The sequence below is a fragment of the Anser anser genome (assembly GCF_964211835.1).
Source record: "Anser anser genome assembly, chromosome: 3".
Lineage (NCBI taxonomy): Eukaryota > Metazoa > Chordata > Aves > Anseriformes > Anatidae > Anser > Anser anser.
The window spans coordinates 26491588-26497587 of record NC_139722.1 but is presented as its reverse complement, the minus strand read 5'-3'; the positions used below and the strand labels follow the sequence as shown (position 1 = coordinate 26497587).

Below are 6000 nucleotides of genomic sequence, written 5' to 3'. Positions count from 1 at the left end.
AGACACATTTCTGCAAGTGATGTGTGACTGAGCTATGAGGACAGGAGCAAATGGGCAATGGGCTGGTTCAGGGAGGTAAAGCAGAGGGGACAGGCTGGTGGTGAGCGCAGGTGTTTTAAAGCTGCTTTAATGAGGCAGGTCAGGATATATATATATATATTACTATATATATATGTATATATTACAAGTTATGTGCTTTCTGTTCTGTGTTTTTTTATTTCTGGGTCAAGCAGAAGTCAGAGAAGCAACTAATAAGAACTTACCTGAACCACTGTGTGTGCTATCACTGCTTAAGAATGATTTTTTTTTTAAATTATTATTATTATTTTTCCCAGGAATAGTGTATTTCATGGTTTTAACCTCACCTCAGCAATACTGCAGAAATATTTCCTTTCACTTTGGAGGCAAAAGTTACAAATGAATTAAACTGACTGATGTGATTGTTGGCTGAAGAAAATAAGAAGAAAATTACTTGTTAACATGGATGTATAATGCACTTCAAGGTGTGCAGTGTAACTGTTGTTTTCTGCAAAGGTATCACAACCTGTTCAACTAACCAATGATGACCACCCAGTGAAAATGAAATTGCATTAATTTGGAAACTGGTGCAATAAACAAGACTAATTTGCCTTTTAACATGCTGGAAATGTGGGTGGATGCTTCAGTCGTCATTGCCAGCTGTTTCAGTTCTCTGTGGTGAGGAAGTCTTGATGTGGGTTGAGAGACAAGGGGTCAGCAATGCTCAATATCTGTTTCCAGAGTAAGTATGCCTGTGAATGCTGGCAGTGGTTTTGGTACTGAGCTTCTTGTCAGAAAATTCCCTGTAACACATTCCACGGGTGAAATTTATCCTTGTCCCCTCACTTTGAACTGGTTCTTCAGGCAGGCTTCTTAGGAGATGTGAGCTGAAATCTCTGTCAGAGATTGTGTTGTGTGTGGTTCAGCTTTTGTAGGAATCTATATGTACGTAAACAAAATGACAATAGGCAATGAGGTTTATCAATGATTTTTCCTAGAAGTGCTGTCCTCTATTAATCATTTAGGGGAACTGGAGTGAGAGGGACAGGTATTTATACTTTAATTTAATATTAGTGTTTAACATTTCCAATTTCTCTATTTCAGTGAGGAAAAATTCATCCCATAGATTGGCCTCTATCCCTGTGTAAAGGGTGAATATTTGAGAGACTTGTAATAAACTCTCTTGTGAGTTCTACTCCTGTAAACACTAAGTTGTGTGCACAACTGTTATGGCTAGTTATATGTAAAGCTTTGCAGAGTTAGGTGATGATTTCATAGCATGACCTTGTTCAGAGTCTTCTGTAAAGCTTTCCCTTTTTACATCTGGTATGTGTTGTTGAAGATAAAGCAAAGGCTAGGATTCTTCCATTCTTTTTATTTACAAGAGTTTTAACAAGCTTTAGGAAGCCTTTTAGTGGAAAATTAATTTAATTGCTATTTTACAGCAAAATTTCCTTTACTTTCAGTGTTGGAATATCAAATTTTCCAATGTTAGGAAAAGCTCAGTTCAAGCCTGATTACATTTCTTATAACACAACTTTGCTTCAGTTTACTGCTCAGAGTACAGAAGAGATAATGCTCCCTTAGGAACACTTTTTCAATCTTCTGCTGACTTCAGTCGGTGGTTATAGGCTTTCTTAATTCATGATATTTGAGCTGTTACTAGAAAAAAAAAAATCGTTTACTTTCCAAAGGACTTTTGTCAGGCAGGTGTTGCTGGAGTAGATTCTATGTTTCTCAAAGATGAGCCAGTTTGATTTGATGGGACATTATATGGCAAAGGAATATTTTCATGTCTCCTTCATAGATGTGAAACTGAGGAACAAGGGAACTGTGGTGGGGAAAAAAAAAAAAAAAAGAAACAGAAACCTGAAATTTATGTTCCAAAGTACTTAACTTTATATGGTCTCTTTTCCCTGCTCTGCTAATCAGCCTTTTAATCTGCTGCTCACACTAGGAAGCTCACACTTATGGCTGCTCACTGAAGACCTCGCATTAGCTACCTGCTCAAAATCATACAAAAAAACAGGTTTTCTAGGAAATCTTTTGAAATAAACCCTAAGGGGAGTTTTCATATGAGTAATCCACTGGGTGGCAGAAGTACATCAGAAAAAAACATACTCAAACATAACATAGAAGCATATGGACAGATTAGTTTAGACAACGTTTAAACTATTGTTTAGCAACACTACTTGAATTTTCCACCTGAGCTGAATGCATTTGAAAATAACATATCTGAAGAGATAATAAACAGGAAAGTTTTTTAACTCTTTTTCCCTTTCCATATATAAACATAAGGAAGCTTCTGCATGCTCGTATTTGTGTCCCTTCTTTCTTTTTATTCTCCTCCTCTGAGCATTTTCAGAGAGGGAAAGGACCTGGGCTGCCTTGTCATCTCATGCATTTCTTCCTGCACTTTTTGGAGGATGAGCACTAGTGCTGAAGCTGGAGACTTCACTGGGCCCACTGCTTCAGCTGCTGTTCTCTTGCTTCTTCTTTGAACAGGAGAGATGTGATGAGGATGTGCATGTCTTCTACCTTCTCAGTGTTGCTATAGTTAAAAAATACCTTGTCTGTGAGTATTGAGGATATGCAGATCCTTTTCCAAGGTACATGTTCCTGGGTAATCCAGGTCCTTGGTTTGGTTGTTCTTACCCAGTAGCTGTCCCTTTGTTTTGCTGGGTTTGTAACTCAAGGCAGGTTTGCCAGCTCCAGGAAGGAGTTGCACCACTTATAACACAGTGGGTGAGTAGTTAAGAGACTTAGAGGGCAGGTGATGATTTTCGTAGTAATTAAAGCCACCTGGTATGGTTAGTCTCTGCAACTGTATTCATTGGATTTTGGGTGACCATAGTGAAAATGCAGATAAAGGGGACAGAGCTTGTATGGACTAGTTGGCTTTGAAGGTGACCAAGACCTAAGAGGTAAGTTTTCATCTTTAATTTTTTTCTGCTAGAAATATGTTTCAGTCTACATGGTTCCCTGTGTATGTGTAATTCTCTCAGAAGCAGACCAGCCTAAGATAAGATTGTGATCCAGTATGCTTCTCATGTCTGTACACCTCCTGTTATGGCAACTGAACATAATTCCTCTTTGGAAAATAATTTGGAATATGTAATCCATCCACTGTAAATCCCAGAAAGCCTAGGGCTCACCCAAAAGATCCAGGGGGTTTAAAAGGATATAATATTTTGGTTCACGTCCTGTGTTCTTTTTTATTTTATTTTTTGTTCTTGTGAATTTGTTTTGTTTTTAAATACTTTCTCTATAAAATGTGCAAGGAAGAAATAGAACCACTGTTGTCACCATTTTTATTTTTATTTTTATTTTTTTACAGTGGATTTAGCCTTGTTGCCAAAATTTGTCCTTTACATCTGCTGTCCAAATAACCCTGCTTCAAATCTCCCTCTGTTCCTTCTCTACTCTCTCTGGCACTCCTGATTTCTTCCACTGCCTGGCCAGCATAAGATGCAGTAACCAGTACGGTTAGTCCCCACAAATGTTTTTGTCCTATTAAAATCAATGTCCAAGAACTTCTTTATTATGTGTTTTATTATTCTGAGGCTGTGAGGATAGTGGCCCTCTGAAAAAACAGCCTTGCAGGTGGGCAGTGTATGTGGTGGAATGGATCGTACTCAGCATCTGGAGGATTACCTCTAGCTGTATGTGGGGTGACTGATCTGGAATGCTTTTATTTTACCCTCTCAGAGTGTGAGGATAGTACCCAATAGCATATTTCTAGAATTCTTTCTTTAGAGGACAACGAATGCCAAATCATAATAACTAAAATGAGGTCATCTATATCAGGCGCAAGCTATTCAACAGCACACTGAAATCTCTGCAAAGAATTGGATGAAGGAAACAAACTGTTGAATCTTGCACTGGCATGACTCCTACTCCCTTTTTTAAACTAATTTCTTCTAGCTCTATTATTCCACTTTGAATACCACTGCTAGATATACACAACATTGTGAAAATGTTGTTATTTATAACTGTTATAAGTTGTATACCACATTGGCACATAGTTTTAGGCAAAACAACTTATACCTAAATTTTACCTAATCTTTGAGTTTAAATCTGAAGATATGATACTGCTGAACCTGCATGGAAGAATACACAAAAATTTATATTCTATATGCAATTTTATGCTCAACTTGATTTATCTGTATTTGATGATCAGTAGAAGTTGGTAAATAAAATAAGCTCTCTGCAAACAGCTATGATAGCTGCAAATAGTGTTGCTTTTTATTTTTTAAAAAACTGAGCAGTACTCATTCTAGTGCTAACAGACAAGAACGGTAAGGGTTAGAAAATGATATTTTCCAATTGTGTATATATTTTTATGCAAGATAATAAAATAAGAAAGGTAGTTTTCTGGGCACATTCAATGAAGGCTTGCGCATTAATCAGGTCCAAATGTACTGGACAGACTCAATTCTCCCAGTCAGCCTCAGTTGTGGGGGTGGTGGCACAGAGGGACCACAGCAGTGGTCAGCCCTGTTAGAGCAGGGTCCCACTGAGTCTATTTCCTGGTACGTGTTTTCATGTCAGCCTTCATCCAAACCAGCATCTCTACTGGATCCACAATTTGTATTTTTAGCAAGGAAAAGCTGAACAGGTGAATGATAATACTTAAAAAAAATAATTATGTTTAGGACAAAAAACAAATTTCCAAAACTGAGGCTGAGGAAGAAGAAATGAATAAATATAAAAATCCATATGAGTTCACATGGATTTTTGATTCCTCAGCTGCAGAAGAGATGCTAGAATAGGGTGTATTTGTCAGTTGTGTCCCCTTACCATGCCATTTTGATACTCTCTCCCTTTGAGAGAGTATAGAGGATCCAGAAATTAACAATTTTTTTTTTTTTGGGGTGTGGGGGGGGTGGTGTCAGGGGAGTGGGGAGTATAGACACGAGCTTGATATTAGTTTCATTTTATAAAATATTTGATTTTGTCAGAATTTGATCTGGGAATGCATCTTCATATTCCATTGAGCTCTGTAGGGCTGGTGGTTGGAAGTTTCAAACCCTAGAGGGGGGTTGAATTCTGAACATATTGCGAGGGACACTTGGAGTGCTGTACTGTACTCAAATGCTGTCACATTGTCAAGTACGTTTATTTTTCATCCTTGCTTTCTGTATTAAGGAAAAATGGAATTTAAGACACACTACACTCAGCTGTTGAGACGGGAATATTTTTTCATTTAGAGAAAACACAGAATTATTATCTTTTGCTTGTGCTATTTTGTTGTTGTTATTCCTTTGTCTATTTAAATAAACAACAGCTTAACACAAAGTATAACCAAACAGGAACATCATTAACTTATACAAAAAATGAAGAGAATACTCATGGGCTAATGCTGTTAGTCCAGGAGAAGTTATGGCTTTAGTGACATTGCATGATGCTGACATGGGCTTTGGAAGTGCAGTGGTTTACAAAACTGCTTCTATCCACTCTAAGCATATACGTTTTCCAATGAAATAGTCCAAATTTTCCAAATAAAAAATGTTGAGTGGAAGGACATGCTGGAACCCGAGAAAAAAGCCAGGGTGGGGGAAATGTTAACTCACAGAGCAATTGACTAATGTTGATTGGTCCCTGTCCCGTTCCCCACTGACCTTTCAGAAACCAACCCTGGAATGACTCATTCTGCGGTCCCACCTCACCACCTTGTCTTTCCTCCCTCCCTTTGGGGCTGCTGAGAGGTTGTAATGGCAGTCGTCTTCATTTGGCTTATTCATAACAGCATTTTGTGTTTTGTTTATTTCTTTCTTTAGTTTATTTTGTTTTGCTTTTATTTTTTTCCTAGCTCATATGCAAAACCATCCCTTCCCTTTTCTTGGCTTTCGGTAGAATTCAGTGTATTGCAACGTAAAACTAAACCCTTATAAAAAGAAGCTCATAATCATTTCTTTTCTTCTCTAAGGTCCATTCTAACATTTTTTTCTGGAGTTTCTTTAAATGAGTTTTTATTTCTCA

At 37.6% G+C, this 6000-nt stretch overlaps 1 protein-coding gene and 1 long non-coding RNA gene across 2 annotated transcripts in view; one reads left to right on the top strand and one right to left on the bottom strand.

The window, feature by feature from the left end:
• Nucleotides 1–1406: 1406 nt before the first annotated feature.
• Nucleotides 1407–2768, bottom strand: LOC310896243. Its single transcript, XR_014581302.1, has 2 exons — nucleotides 2674–2768; nucleotides 1407–2569 (listed from the first exon to the last, which is right to left on the bottom strand). It is a non-coding gene; the product is annotated as an uncharacterized lncRNA (long non-coding RNA).
• A 41-nt stretch (nucleotides 2769–2809) lies between these two features.
• Nucleotides 2810–6000, top strand: part of COL21A1 (collagen type XXI alpha 1 chain) — a 130546-nt gene continuing 127355 nt past the window's right edge. The window contains exon 1 of the mRNA XM_083828287.1: nucleotides 2810–2942. The gene's annotated coding sequence lies outside the window, so the exon portion shown is untranslated. The remainder of the gene's footprint in view (nucleotides 2943–6000) is intronic.